Source organism: Mytilus trossulus, chromosome 12 (assembly GCF_036588685.1).
Source record: "Mytilus trossulus isolate FHL-02 chromosome 12, PNRI_Mtr1.1.1.hap1, whole genome shotgun sequence".
NCBI lineage: Eukaryota > Metazoa > Mollusca > Bivalvia > Mytilida > Mytilidae > Mytilus > Mytilus trossulus.
This window is the reverse complement of record NC_086384.1, coordinates 10,009,756-10,026,550: the sequence shown is the minus strand read 5'-3', so window position 1 is coordinate 10,026,550 and position 16,795 is coordinate 10,009,756. Positions and strand designations below refer to the sequence as shown.

Below are 16,795 nucleotides of genomic sequence, written 5' to 3'. Positions count from 1 at the left end.
CATAGTCAGCTATAAAAGGCCGTATATCTATTTTGTCCTAAATTAATTGATTGACAGTTGGTACTTACCACCACTTTATTGACCCTTGGCTATATCATGGCTGTAATTTATTGGTAGATGGAGAATGAGTATACCTGGATATTTTGCAGGAAAACAGACATTTCAATTAAGTTATGTCAAGTCAAGTGTACCTTTCCTTGATAAGGTTTGAAAACCCACAACCACAGTGATAATATTAGCATTGAATAACTGTAGATGACCAACTTGCCGCAAACATGGAAATTTTTACGCAGGGATTATTTTTTACACTTATCAGTGGTGGATCCAGCCATTTTAAAAAGGGGGGTTCCCAACCCAGGATAAAGGGGGGGGGGGGGGTTCCAGCTATATGTCCCCATTCAAATGCATTGATCGGCCAAAAAAAAGGGGGGTTCCAAACACTCAGCACAAATAAATTTAAAAGAAAAAGGAGACAGATTAATAAAACCAATTTGGTTGTTTCTGAATTTATTTCATTTATCAGATTTTAAACTATATGAATATATATTGTTTTAATTAAATAAAATATTGTATAAACTGATAGAAAAATCAAGCTAACTGCATAAATATTTCTTCAATATCTAAGTCTTTAATGACTATCAAAGTTATTTTGATCAGACTCTTAAACTCCGCTTGAAGTATGACTGCTAACCTTAAATAGGGTTATCTTTGCCTCGTTCATAATTATGTTTCCTGATTTGAAAAAGACCAGATAAATTTTTTAAAAAGTTTGGTAATACATCTTGTTGACGTTTAAAAGTTACATAACACAGTACCACAGACGGTAGGTCAGAAAATGACACACATATAGATAGACAGGCAAATTGATTTGGTTCTATATTTTGTGACATGGCTGTTGTTCTACAGTTAAACACAGACAGTGAAAGTAACATGTGGTAGGAAAACAGAGTCAATGACCAGATAGACAAAGACATTAAACTGAAAGAAAGTCAAGACATTTCAGGGACTTTTATAGCTAACTATGAGGTATGGGTATTGCTCATTGTTGAAGGTCATTATGGTGTCAGACATATAAATCAAGACATTTCAGGGACTTTTATAGCTGACTATGAGGTATGGGTACTGATCATTGTTGAAGGTCATTATGGTGACATGAAAGTCAAGACATTTCAGGGACTTTTATAGCTGACTATGAGGTTTTGCTAATTGTTGAAGGCTATTATGGTGACATGAAAGTCAAGACATTTCAGGGACTTTTATAGCTGACTATGAGGTATGGGTTTTGCTCATTGTTGAAGGCCTTTATGGTGACATGAAAGTCAAGACATTTCAGGGACTTTTATAGCTGACTATGAGGTTTTGCTAATTGTTGAAGGCTATTATGGTGACATGAAAGTCAAGACATTTCAGGGACTTTTATAGCCGACTATGAGGTATGGGTTTTGCTCATTGTTGAAGGCCATTATGGTGACATGAAAGTCAAGACATTTCAGGGACTTTTATAGCTGACTTTTAGTATGGGTTTTGCTCCTTGTTGAAGGCCATTATGGTGACATGAAATTCAAGACATTCCGTAGACTTTTATAGCTGACTATGAGGTATAGGTTTTTCTTATTGTTGAGAGCCATTACTATGAGTAATAGTTGTTAAATTCTGTGTCATTTTAGTCTCTTTTGAAGAGATGTCTCATTGGCAATCATACCACATATCTTTTACAGATGATACAATGTAAATAGGGGAGATAAGAGGCTCTGCAGACAGACACACAGAGACACAATGTAAATAGACGAGATATAGAGGCTCTGCAGACAGACACACAGAGACACAATGTAATCAGACAAATTGTCAATAAAATAGAGGCTCTGTAGACAGACAAACAAAGACAAGATATAGAGACTCTTCAGACAGACATACAGAGACACAATGTAATCAGACAAATTGTCAGATATAGAGGTTCTGTAGACAGACAAACAAAGATTCCACAGACAGTCAGTCAGATAGACTCTCTATATACAGACAAACTGTTAGATATAGAGCCTCTGTAGACAGACAAATAGAGACACTCTACAAACAATCAGACAGACAGACAGCCAGACAGCCAGAAACACAATGTAAACCATAGGATGTGTAGAAAAACAAACAAGGACACTAATCAGACAGACAGACAGACAGAGACACAATGTTAACAGACAAACTGTCAGATAGAAACTTTGCAGACAAACAAACAGTAACTTTCCACAGACAGACAATCACACATAGACAATCTATAAACAGAAAACCCCTCAGAAATAGAGACAGTGTGCAGAAAGACAAACATAGACATTATACTGACAGAAAGACAAAGACACAATGTAAACTAACTCTCATATATAAAGGTTCTACAGACAGACAAACAATCAGAGACACTCCAAGAACAGAAATTCAGACAGAGAAATTCTATAAACAGACAAGCTGTCAGATTTCGAGGCTCTGCAGACAGACAAACAAACAGAGACACTCCAAAGACAGACAGTCAAACAGAAAATTCTATAAACAGACAAACTGTCAGATATTGAGACTCTGCAGACAGACAAACAAACAGAGACACTCCAAAGCCAGACAGTCAGATAGAGAAATTCTATAAACAAAAAAACTGTTAGATATCGAGGCTCTGCAGACTGCAGACAAACAAAAACATTCCACAGACAGACAATCAGACAGACAATCAGACAAATCAGGCACAATGTAAGCAGACAAACTGTCAGACAAGGAGGCTCTGTAGACAAGCAAACAAACAGAGACACTCTACAGACAGACAGTCAGACATAGACACTATATTATAAGACAAACTGTCATACAAAGAGGCTCTGTAGACAAAAAAACAAACAGACAAATGACACTCAACAGACAAACAAACTTAAAATTAGACAATACAGTATTAAACAGTATCCCCTTCTATCAACTTCCAAATCTTTGATTTAAAGTTATAACAAATATGAATAAGGAAATAAAAAACTCTGAATCAATCTGTCTTTTGAGAACAGCAGTCCTTTATTATTTTCATTCCTTTTGAAGTAACTTTACGTTAAAATAAAAAATTCAAATTACAATAAATTATAACCATATGTTATACTTCTACTATCAAACATATGACACAGTTTTGTCATTAAATAGCAATAAACAGATAAAAACTTGTTCTTGCCGTGTCCTGCATAAAACTTTTTATTCATACTTTTCGTATTGATCATTTGATCTACGTCTAGATTACATAACATCACAAATCTTATAGACATCATCAAACATAACAATGAGTGATCCCTTGGTAGATACATGACATTATTGTACTCAAGATACAGATAATCTATTTATGGTCTCAACAAGTATACACATCCCCCCTTTTTTCTTGAAAAGTATTCAAGTAAGGTAGTCAATTCCTATTTCATATGCGTGGCAATAATGGTGAAATAGAAACATGACATTACCATACTCAAGATACAGTTTATATCATAATCTATTTCTCGTCTCAACTAATAAATATATCCCCCCCTTTTTAAAAACAGAAGATCTCCAAAAATAGACATTTTCTTTTAATTTGTTTTACATTTTGTTTTTGGAATTTTAAAAAACTTGTGCAAACTTTCTATAAGAACTGATATCCTATATACTGTAATTGTACTTATTTTCGCGGTGTAATTTTTTTCACGAATTTCGCAGTTGGTTTATTTTCGCGAAAAATAAAAACCCAATCTAAGTCAAACCTTTCAACTGAAAGGCAATAATTATAAAACCGTGAAAATAAAACCCCCAAACGTGTTTGAAATACACAACTCGCAAAAATAAGTACCAGAGAAAAAAAGTACAAGTACAGTATTCACAGATTCTTGGTTCTTTTTTATTTCATTTTATCATCTTAAAAAAAAAATTAGTACATTTTTTGCATAATGGTTGGTACAAATTTTCAATTGAAAGTCAATCAAAAAGTTCAAATACTAAAAGATTGAAAAATACTGAACTTAGCTTTAGACCCAAAAATGAATCTTAAGATAGTAAGCAAAAACATTTCAGGTCCACATCATCCTGAACATACATGAAATATTTGCCACTGGATGTTACGTAGGCAAGCATTAAACAATCTATGGTTTACTAAAATTAAACGAAAGGATTATAGATGAATCCTGTTTGCTGTAGTTACACAATATCAACATAGAATTTATTAAAAATAAGTTGAATGCTGTACAGTGACCTTACATAGCTTAAACCAATGCCATTTGAACTCTGGTGGATTGGCAAACAGTTTCAAAGACAAGATATGACTAGATTTGGATGTAAATGCATACACTGACACCAGGGAATATTTAAAAGTTCTTCCTAAACATTTTTACTTTGTTGTACTTTATTGAGACTGCCATAAATAATATAAAGTTTGTTCATTATCACAAAACATCATAATTAATAATATTTATCTCCCCTATTGAGAGTTGAAAAGAAAATGCAGATATAAAAACAACTCTTTAAAATTTTATTTGGAATTTATAATATTAATAATTTAATTACAGTGCATTCATTACTGTTATGATTTCATCGTTTTTTATAAAGATTGCAGACGATTATTCTTGTGCGGTTTATATTATACATTTTGAATTCTATGAATATTTATAACTCAAAGATAATAGATAAACCTCATCCCCTAGCTTGACAAATTTACTTGAGATTTTCTGATAAATTTAATATCAGCAGTTTCTACATCTTTTTTAAGACCTCACATATTCCCCAATTAATACAGTTCAATTAAATCATCAAGGGGAGATAATCAAATAATAATTAATATTCTTCGTCTCATCACCTCACTTGACCAATTTATGTGAGATTTTCTTATAATTTTTCTATCAATAGTTTCTATCTTTTTCTGTATCACAAAACTTAGACAATATATATGTATTCCCCAAAAATACATTTTAATTAATTGTAATGGGTAGATAATTCAAAAATAATTAAACCTAATTACCTCACTTGACCATTTTACTCGAGATTATGTCATTAATATCTCTATCAACATTTTCTGTATCTTTTTTCAGTTTCATAATACTATGACCCAATACATTCCCCAATAAATTTCTAAATAAATACAGTTTAAAGGGAGATAATTCGATAAAAATTAAACCTCATCACCTCACTTGACCAATTTACTTGAGATTTTTAATTAATTTTTAATTTAATTTTCAGTATCATACATAAAACATTGTACTTTGACCCAATACATTCCCAATAATGAGTTTAATTGAATGGTAAAGGGGAGATAATTCAATAAAACTATATGTCTTTTTTTAACACAGATAGGTTAAAACATTTCCCTTTTTCGCAAATGGTAAATTTTAATATATTTTATAAATTCTAATTCATGTAAAAACATTTTATTGTATATTTTTTAACAACTAACAATCAAGCAAGTTTGATAACTGAACATAAATGAAAAACATTTATAGTATTGTGGCCATTTGTGGGTTTGAGATATACAAATTTTCAAAAAATAAATTATTGAGATCAGAAAATTAAACTTTTGTTGTTTATTTTGTAGTGTATATTTATCAAAGAATAGTAGACAATTCTGACAATTAATCTTAGAATTTTCAATTAAGCAATTTTAAAAACTTTTAACTTCAATTTTGATTTAATGTTGGACTTTCTGTATAAAAAGTAAAATCACAAAAATACTGAACTCAGAGGAAAATCAATTAGGAAAGTCCATAATACATGGCAAAATCAAATAACAAAACGCATCAAATTCAACTGAAGGCAAATTAAAAGCTAAGTTAATGAATTTGACAGTGACAGCAACTGGTCAGGTGTTCTATAAATATTTCAGATTATTCTACACATCATAATTCAAATTGGAATAAAGATCACCTTGTTCAAGGGTGACTTTCATTCATACTTGAGTGGAAGGTACTGCTAGCTATAGTAAAGGGCTATGAAGTGGTAATATGTACCTCCCTTAGTATCAAGATTGGATTTTATAAACTATATTTACATTAGAGACCTTATGGTCAGCTTTTTTTATTCCCATACAAAACCTGCAAGCCAAAACTGTTAGAGCTTGTATTTTTAAACACAAAAATCATAAATATAAAATATAGCTACCACATATGAAATTTTGAACAATTTATTATTGAAGATTCATTGAGATCAAATGGACAATAATAAAACTATCACTTGGCAAAATCTAAATATATAAGTTTTTCATCCTTCCTGTTTCATTTTTCTCGAATATAACAAAACAAAATATTTTAACTTACAGTAATGCATACATAGCTACATATATATATGACATACAGGTAAAAGCCAATGTAATTAAATATCACAGATTTAGTTCCTTATTGTAGAGAATAACTCTCTTTTCTTCCTTAAGTTGACAAAAAAGTGTCCATCTAAATCTTTATCATTCATTCCAATCCAAATGAATAAATATATACGAAAGTTGAAAGTCTTTTAAGTTTAATAATATTCAAAAATGTTGGCTATATAGCTATCTATCTCATACCCATCATCTTTTATTTATATTGTTTGTATCATTCACATTTATTGTACAAATCTTAATGGTCATGTTTTACTGAGAGAGACCTTGTTTTTTAAACAGAAAAGTAGGTTTTCTTTAGTATCATTAAAAATATTTGATTTGGGTTTTTTTTAGTTTTCAATGACACTTTTAAGCACCCCTTTTGGGCAATTTCATGGCTGCAAGTTTTTATTGGTGGAAGAAGCCAGGGTGCCCAGAGAAAAACCCCGACTTTGGATAGGCAAACTGACATTTCTAGTCCATTAAGATTGGAGTCCAGTGCACTTCATGTAATAAGATCCTTCAAAGTTCAATGTAAGATGAACCCTGCTAGATGGGCATGACCTTACCTTACAATCATTCCATACATCTTGTATAACACAGTTAAACTTTAACTTAAAGAAACCAAGCTAATTACAGTTAAATTACTTAAAATTAACATTTATCAATGGTACTTTAAAATAATACTTGCCAGACAGACATGTACACCTAAATATCAGAATAACTAGCAAATATATATTACTCAAATGAAGCCCTCTGGGCTGGCAGACCAGCTGATACCAGAATGTAGACTACCTCAACTGCTATTTGTCTTAGATTTGGTTCAATGCAGATACCCCCTGTATATGTCATGATACTTTACTTGTATAGTTTATAAATGTAATAGAAATTTTTAAATACTTACTATGAGGATGTTATTTGGAAACTAATCTTTGGTTGATTCTATGATGAAATATCTCAGTGTTTCTATGACAACAGCATCAGCAACAGTAACATTCTGTACTGTATCCAAATGTCTTTTTCTGTTTGAATGACGAACATCTCAGTAATCAATTCTTTAAAATGATATGTATCAACATATTTAAGTTTTGCCTCCACACACTTGATGTGACTAATATTTCATGTCCAGTATCAGGTATCAGAGAGACATACATTTGCATGCAACAATTCTAAAAAAGAGTAATACATACATTTGCATAAACTGTGGATTCACTGATTTTCGTTGGTACCAATTTTCATGGATTAAGGAAAACTTACATGTTCATGGATATTTTTTTTTGTGGTTGTGTCAAAGTTTGCATACAAGCCAATAGGAAATTTGTCATTCATAAATTATTTAATTTCGCAGTTAACTATCAGCCACAATATTCACCAAAATTGGTGTCCAATGAATAATAATGAATAAAAGTTTTTTGTTTTCACAAACAAAATTGATACAATAATTCATGTACAAAATTCAATAATATATATCAGGTCAATGTATGCATGGTTCAAGTATCTATAGCAGTGAAGTGCTTTTCCAAATCTAATTTTTTTTTAATTGTACATATAAGTTTTTCCACAGATCCTATCTGAGGGGTAAGGATGTCTCTATAAAATAGTTTAACCTAGTCACATGTTTATGTGCTTGTCCCAAGTCAGGAACTTGATCATTGTGAATCAAAGAATATGGGTGTATGTCAGTGAGACAACAACTCATGAATACCAAAATAAAAAGAAAACTTTTGTCAAGACCTATGTTGACTCTATGTGTCTTTTTTGTACTTTTATGTTGTTGGGAAGCTCTCTTATCATGCTCATTGATATCTTCATCACCTTGACCTTTTTCATATTAATGTGGTATTATGAACAAAACCACTTAATTGAATACATGTACTGTGGATTCATTTATTTTTGTGGGTACCAATTTTCGTGGATTGAGGAAAACTTACATGTTCGTGGATATTTAATTTCGTGGTTTTGGAGAAATCTGCATACAAGCCAATAGAAGATTTGGTATTCGTTGAACATTTAATTTCGTGGTTCATCTGTTCCCAGGAAATCCACAAATATTGGTATCCAACGAATAATAATGAATCCACAGTATCCATATACATTAAGCTTATAATTTGTTATATATATTATAAATAATAAGATGTTTTTTCATGTTGTTTTTTCACTTCTTTCTATTAGTACAATGTATAACCATAAAAGCTTTTTGGAAGGAATAAAAACATCTACACTGGATTTCAGATAAATGTTCCGAGCCATATGAGTATTTTGACCATTCGCATATGGTCATGACCATATGGGTATATACTCATATGGTCCGACAGTACGCGTATGGTCGGAGTAATTAACACTTTGTTTCAGGCTACTTTGAATACTTCTAAACCAACTGATGACAGTTCCTTAAAAATACGCTATCATATAGGTAATTTTATTATCATATCATAATAAAAAGATTAACTGAATAAAAATAAGAAGTTTCACATAGTTAATTTTACTACCTAGTCAAAACTATAATAAAACATTTTATACCGATGTCCATTACCGATTTGTTATTACGAGTGAATAGCAATATGTCGACTTGAAAAGATAACTTCCAAAAATTGCTCAATAAACTGTTACACAAGAAGTCACTTCCAAAGAACATATTTTATTTAAGTTGTTTTGTGATTATGGTGTACTGTAGTCATATTACAATATTTGATATCTAGAGTTTCATAAACACTGTAGACACATGGGAATAATCCAAAACCTCAGCATCACTGCATGCAGCTGCAAAGAAGGCTATCTTTTCACTTGCAAACAAAAGGTGTAACTGATAAGGATCGTGCACAGCTATGACGTGCAAATTCCAAAAAAGTTATGTTACCGAGCGTGTGGAAGTACATGTCACAATAAGCCTACATGTAAGGGTGTAATAAGCGATGAAAATTAACTTTGGCATCAATATTTAATTTTAACGTAGCCTTTGAATTAATACATTTTTATGTTACCATCATGTTTGTTTAGATAAAGTTTATTGTATTATTGAAACAGTGTAATGCATATCTGAAAAAAAATACCTATATGGTCAAAATACTTGTATGGTCCAGGCCGTTAATAACCATATGAGTATATGCATATGGTCATGACCATACGGGTATGGTCCAAATACTCATATGGTCCGGTTATTTAAAGGGTGTTTTATATTTTATGTAAGACATCCAAATATTAAACTATGGTTTTGTTTGTCTTTAATTCTGAAATCTACCTGCATCATCAAGTCTTAACTAAATACCCATTGGCAGATCCAGGGAGGGGGGTCAATGCATTTGCATGGGAGCATATAGTTGACCCCCCCTTTTTACTCTGGGTTGGGAACCCCCTTTTAAAATGGCTGGATCTGCCCCTGATCCCCCCTACACATCACAGTGTCAGGAAGGTATGTTAATTGTATTCCTTACTTTTTGGCATAATATTAATACTCATTTAAGATGATCCTACAATGAATCTGCCATCTCAGAACATCTGCATGGTACAGTTTACTAATCATGGTGTTAAATTTCTTCTGAAAATTGAAAAAAAATACATAAGGGGAACATCCCAATTTTTTTTCAAGCTTTATATCAGTAGAAGCAACAAGAAATGCACATCAAACTGCAAAAAAGTTTTCAAATTTCTATTTTTTGGTGGTGATTTCAGATGAGACTGCTAACTCTTCCGGGACACCTGATATCACCCACAGTTTTTGGTTGTTGCTTAGTCTGTAGTTTTCTAGGTTGTGTTTTGTGTACTATTGTCCGTCTGATTGTCTAGCCATGGTGTTGTCAGTTCATTTTCAATTTATGAATTTGAATGTTCCTCTGGTACAAATTGCCTGCTTTTGAAGAAATTATTGCATGTACATTGCACTATTGTGAACACTAAGTGATTCAAAAAGTTAACACACCTTTCGCTAGTTTAATATATAAATATATACATTAGCTTCATGTACTTGACTTTATCTAGCATAAATATGATACATTAATGTTATAGTAATTCATCTTCGTGGGCTGTACAGTGAATGCAATGGACTGTCAAGGTATATTTGTTCCACCTAGGCTAACAGAAGTTCCAGTGGAAACTTTGTTATAAACAATGTCATAATATCTATTCCTGTTGGAACAAATATTCTATACTATTTATTCTGTTAGGAACATCTACTGTAATATTTATTCTTGTGGAAATAATATTCCAGAATATTTTTTCCCTTTGGAACTAATATTATGAAGGAACTTGTATTTCGTGACATGACACAATTGGATACAGAACTTTTTATAAGTACATGTACATTTGTACTAGTAAATCACAAACAGTTTTTTTACAATTACTTTGTGAGTTTTACTGAAAGACAGTCTGGGGGTCTCATAATGATTCACGAGTTGATTTTTTTTTGTCAATCAAGATTCACAGAAAATAAATTTCCATGAAAATAACCCATCAGATTTTTAATACATTCTTGTTTGTTCTTTTGACTGGGCCAAAATTAGTGGTCCTATACCTTCATAACTCTTTGGGATGCTAAGTCTCTTGCTATGACTCCAGCGTTTTCATGCTTATTTGGTGGCATTTTCCCTTCATATATTGTTGATTCTCTCTCTTTAATCTTTACCATTTTGGCCATATCTATAACCATTTGCATTTAATACTGTACCTGAACTCCCCCTTTTCTCTGCATCTGAGTTCTACAGTTCTAAGCTTTTTGCATCTCATCTACACAAACCTATTTTTATATTGCCTCTCCTAGGGTTAAAAGTGGATATTTGCTAAACATAGGGATACTAATGTAGGGGTTGTGGCATCAAAACTATTGACCACAGTAAAGTGAAAAGTTGGGGCGAATTAGCATTCGGACGAGTTGTCTAAGATTCGCCCAAAGGCAGACACCAGCACTTCTCATCCTTACAAAATGTAAAATATCTTAAATTCTGCTCAATGTTCTATCATTTGTTTGAAGAATAATCGTTTTGTGTTCATTGTATACCAACTGGTGTGAAAAGTCAAAACTTTGCAGCTGATTTCTACCCATTTCAATGTGTTATTTTGGTAGCTGAAACTGATCAACCGCTTACGACACAGAAAAGAATAGGGTAAAATACTAAAACCAGAAGTCTCAAGTTTGATATTTTAGAATTAGTTTTAATTTTCTATTCAAGACACACCTCTTACATTTAAAATTTTTGGATCCATAGTTAAAGTTTTAACGTTTTTTCTATATAAAAAAAAGTGCAAACTATCAGCTTCTCTAAAAAGCTGATAAAATATTTTTAATTGCATTTTCAGTTTAAATAAACTTTTTCTTTGCGTTTGTCACTCGTAGTCTTACTTAAAATAATATACAAGTGGATACAAGTAGAACTAATGCCAAAAATTGTAGCGTTTTTCTAAAAAGTGCAAACTATCAGCTTCTCTTAAAAGCTGAAAAAATTATTTTTAATGGCATTTTCAGTCTGGATCCATCATCAGGATCCTTCAAATAAAGGGATATATGGAACTAAGAAAATCTTTCAATATATTTGTCTCTCCAAGATACATGTTTAAGAATGGCTTCATGGTTGGTTTTTTTTGGGGGTTTTTTGCGTGGGTATTTTGTGTGTGTTTTTTTAGGGGAGTTTTTTTTTGTTATTTTGTACAAATTTCTATCTACTACGTATCATTAAGTACTTCTTTTTTCAGAATTTTTTTTGTCACTCATAGTCTTACTGAAAATAATGTACAAGTGGAACTAAAGCCCCACATTGGACACTGCCAATTTATCCTTTCATACAGTGCAGATATGTTCTTTTCTCTTGTAGGAGAAGCCGCAAAAGGGGTGTCAATGCATACCACCTAGCTGTGCAACAATAGAAAAGGTGTGTTGTTACAATCTCCTGCCAAAATGTGGACAATTTCAGTCATGTTTGGACTTTGACAAGGAAAGGTTGCATGGTGCAATTTTGTTATTTGTTCAATCAAATACAAATGTAAAGTACCAGATAATTTGATACAGCATCACTTCAAGTTCATGTTAACTGAAACTGTTAGTAATGTCAGTGAAATGTCTTGCTCTGAAAATATTTATTGCAAGCAAGATCAGCAAAACTGTCCCAATATTCAGATTTCTAACAAAACATATTCTATTTTTGCATATCTGAACTGACATACCCATTTGATACACCTTCTGTTTCATAACTTTTTAATTATGGAGCTTGCTGTATTGGTCAGTGTTGCTTGTCTACTTCTCTTCTTCTTATTCAGAAATAAATTAGACAAGGACTTATTTCACTCATCCTGGCTTTATAAAAAAGAAGATGTGGTATGATTTCCAATGAGACAACTATCCACAAAAGACCAAAATGACACAAACATTAACAACTATAGGTCACCGTACAGCCTTCAACAAAGCCCATACCGCATCGTCAGGCATAAAAGGCCCCGATAAGACAATGTAAAACAATTCAAACGAGAAAACTAACGGCCTTATTTATGTAAAAAAAAATGAACGAAAAACAAATATGTAACACATAAACAAACGACAACCACTGAATTACAGGCTCCTGACATTGGACAGGCACATACATAAATAATGTGGCGGGGTTAAACATGTTAGCGGGACCCAACCCTCCCCTAACCTGGGACAGTGGTTTAACAGTACAACATAAGAACGAATAAAGTTGAGGATGAGCGTCATTTTTCAATCGAATGCTCACTTCATTATAATTTGAGGAAGGAACTCTTTCACCATATTTCTAGCACATGTAAGAACTTTAAAAAAAATAGATCAATATAATAAATTTTCTATGTTAACACAAGAAAACTTTACTATTATGGGCGGAAAATGATAATTTATTTACATTCATTATTTGTTAGTTTTTTCTGAATTATAAACTACATGTCTTGATACTGACTGTTATATTTGATATCAATGTTCTGTCGTACCGTCCAACCGTCAGTTCGTCCGACCGTCCCATAGATATTTTCGTTGCATCTTTTTCATGAACTACAATACAAGGATTTCTGAAAGGTTTATTGAAGTCGGCTTATCTAATGCGTTTTCAAATTCATTACTCCTTACATGACAGCCAAGTTGAAAATTTTCGTCACATTTTTTCTCAGGAACTACAGTACAATGATTTCTGAAATTTGGTTTAAAAGTTTAAATAAGTCAGTTATACTGTGCGATGCTTTTTTCAGATTCATAACTCAAAAACTTCCTGTCTACCGAAATGTTAGGGCGGGGGTATCATCAGTAGCTCGTACCATCAATGGTTGTTCTTGATTTATACAGGTATGCTCTTTAAAGATCCTTTAGTTTGGAAAATGAAATATTCTTTTCTGTTATATTCTATATACAGATTTCGAATTGAATATAGTTTAGTTAGTTTAAACATATTTATTTATAGTGGATTGGGAAACAAGTTTTGCAACTTATATTAATCCCTCTCCACTTTGCGGGTGCGAGTGCTGCCTTAATTGTAGCAGCATTTGCCTACCCTTTTTCGAAATCTATAAGAGTGTCTTTAACGTGCAAGAGATATGGCTCTCTCTTAACACGGGTCAGCCATTTATCGTCCACGTCCGACGGACTATCATCGTTTCCTTAAGACCATACTCGCAAATGGTGTCAATTGAGTATATAGAATGTCTTATGTTATGTATACGGAGTTATTTCTTAAAATAGGTTGTTGGACTAATGGGTTGTCGAACTAATTGGCTGTCGGAATAATGGTGTGTATAACGTTTTATACTGATCGTTATTGATTGATGAAAGATGAATATTTAATGTCCAGGGGTAAATACAATGCATATTTAGGATGATAACACATTTAAACCCTGCATTCACATAACCTACTCATATTACTCTTTTCATGGATTAACGATAATGTTGAGTTTTCTTGCTGAGGTCTTTTTCCAAAGGCACTTGTCTAAGAATTTTTTTCCTATATACCTTAATATAACACTAAGGGATACAGGAAATATTTTTCTGAGACAAGTGTCTCTGTCTTCTCCCCTGAAACAATATGCAAAAGTTAAATTACATTTTCAGAATTGAATGATCGTTAGGTGTACAAGTTACCTTAAACTTGCAGGATCCATCTGACATTGACCTGATTCAATAGTTCATTGGTCATCATTAAGTTTTCTCTGCAATGTCTGTTTCTCAGATAAATACTCTAAGTAATCACCATGGACAAATCTTAAAATAAAATCATAATCAACTATCTTTGACGTTTTTGGTACAGTGCACTTGATTCATGGCCTGATCAAACTGAAGACTTGAAAATTAATATCTACGCTTTTGAAATGTCTTGCCTGCTTTGCTGACCATCAACTTTATGTTGATAGTCATAAATATAAAGTTTCACTACAAGTATCACATAAACTAAACACAATCAAAGAAAATCAGGCTACGGTCAGATAAACCAAGCCATATATACATGCACACCTTACATTCTTTCAATACACCAAATACAGTTGATTTATTGCTTATACTATACAAGGAACAGACTGTATCCTGAAAACTTCATATTGTCAGACCAATGAACCAGAAACATGAGGTCAAGGTCAGATGAACCCTGCCAAACAGACATGAAAACCTTAAAATCATTCCATGCATCACATGAAGTTGACCTATTGCAAATAGAATTTTAGAAACAAATTAATTAAGGAAAACTTCAACCAATGAATCATGAACCTGAGGTCAATTTCAGATGATACCTGTTAGACAGACATATACACCTTACAGTCATTCCATACACCAAATATAGTTAATTTATTGTAATGGTTTAAGAAAAAATAGGCCAAAACACAAAAAACTTAACATTGAGTAAAGAACAGTGAAAACGAAGTCAAGGTCATAGAGAACCTGCCAGACTGATAGGTACATCATTAAATATTACCATATACCAAATAAAGTTGACAAACAGTATAAGTACCCGGCCACATCCACTTTTATTTTTTTCAATCTAATGAATTAAGCCTTTTTCAACTGATTTTTATAGTTCGTTCTTATGTTGTACTGTTATACCACTCTCCCAGGTTGGGATCCAGCTAACATGTTAAACCCCGCCACATTATTTATGTATGTGCCTGTCCCAAGTCAGGAGCCTGTAATTCAGTGGTTGTCGTTTGTTTATGTGTTACATATTTATTTTTTGTTCGTTTTTTTACATAAATAAGGGCGTCAATTTTCTTGTTTGCTTTTCTCATTGTTTAAGGTTGTACGGTGACCTATGGTTGTTAATGTCTATGTCCTTTTGGTCTCTTGTGGACAGTTGTCTCATTGGCAATCATACCACATCTTCTTTTTTACAAGAAACAAGAATGTGTGGCCCAGTTCAAGGATGCCCCACTTGCACTATAATTTTCTATGTTCAATGGACTTAGAAATTGGGGTAAAAACTTTAACTTGGCATGAATTTAGAAAAATCATATCATAGTGAACATGTATACTAAGTTTAAATTTGTTTGGACTTAAACTTCATCAAAAACTACCTTGACCAAAAATTTAATATGTCAAAGCGGGACAGACAGATGAACGGATGTACAGATGAACTAACAGACGAATGGACAAACATATCAGAAAACATAATGCCTCTCTACTATTGTAGGTGGGGCATAAAAAGACCAAAACACAAAAACTGAAATTTAACCACTGAACCATGAAAATGAGGTTAATGTCAGATGACACCTTCAAGTTGAACATATATAGCCTTACAATCCTAATGAATCATTTGGTAAGGTAAATTTTGCAGACATATAAACTATAGTATCTGAGATATGGAATTGACCACAACAACTTAACCTTGTTAACTAATCCAATAATGAGGTCAAGATCCAGTAAAATTGTCTGACAGACCAGAGGACCTTGCAAGTTATGCATATACTAAATATAGTTATCCTTACACTCATTATATAGGGAACTTAACATTACAAAAATGTAACCTTTTTTTTTCAAGTGGTCACTGAACCATGAAAATGAGGTCAAGGACAATGGATATATGACAGACTGAAACTTCATAAAATAAAAAGGCATCAATATACAAAGTATGAAACATCCAAGTATTCTACCCTATGATTTATTAGGCTCTTTGTTAAAAGAAGCCACTACCTATCACTGTCTTTATGTCTCGCTGTGTGCGACAGAAATTGCAGGCCTAGGATTGACAAAAACTATTACCTATTTTAGCATTTAATGATTGATTGATGTTTTAACACCACTTTTAAGCACTGCATTTAGACTATTTCGTGGCAGACAATTTTTATAGGTGGAGGAAGCCAGAGTGTCTGGAGATAACCACAACCTTCGATAGGAAAACTGACAATCATAGTCACTTAAGATTGGAGTCAAGGGCACCCACAAGAGCATGGGTTCGAACTCACAATCTCAGTGTTGACTGGCTAGTGATTACAGCAGTAACTACTTAGACCACTTGGCCAGCCTTAGCATTAAATGAGCATTGAAAATGACCTGATCGACTACAGATATATTTCATC

At 32.6% G+C, this 16,795-nt stretch overlaps 1 protein-coding gene across 1 annotated transcript in view; it reads right to left on the bottom strand.

The window, feature by feature from the left end:
* Positions 1 to 7,383, bottom strand: part of LOC134692780 (zinc finger transcription factor lin-29-like) — an 80,177-nt gene extending 72,794 nt beyond the window's left edge. Inside the window, exon 1 of the mRNA XM_063553310.1 lies at positions 7,218 to 7,383. The gene's annotated coding sequence lies outside the window, so the exon portion shown is untranslated. The remainder of the gene's footprint in view (positions 1 to 7,217) is intronic.
* Between the last annotated feature and the right edge of the window lie 9,412 nt (positions 7,384 to 16,795).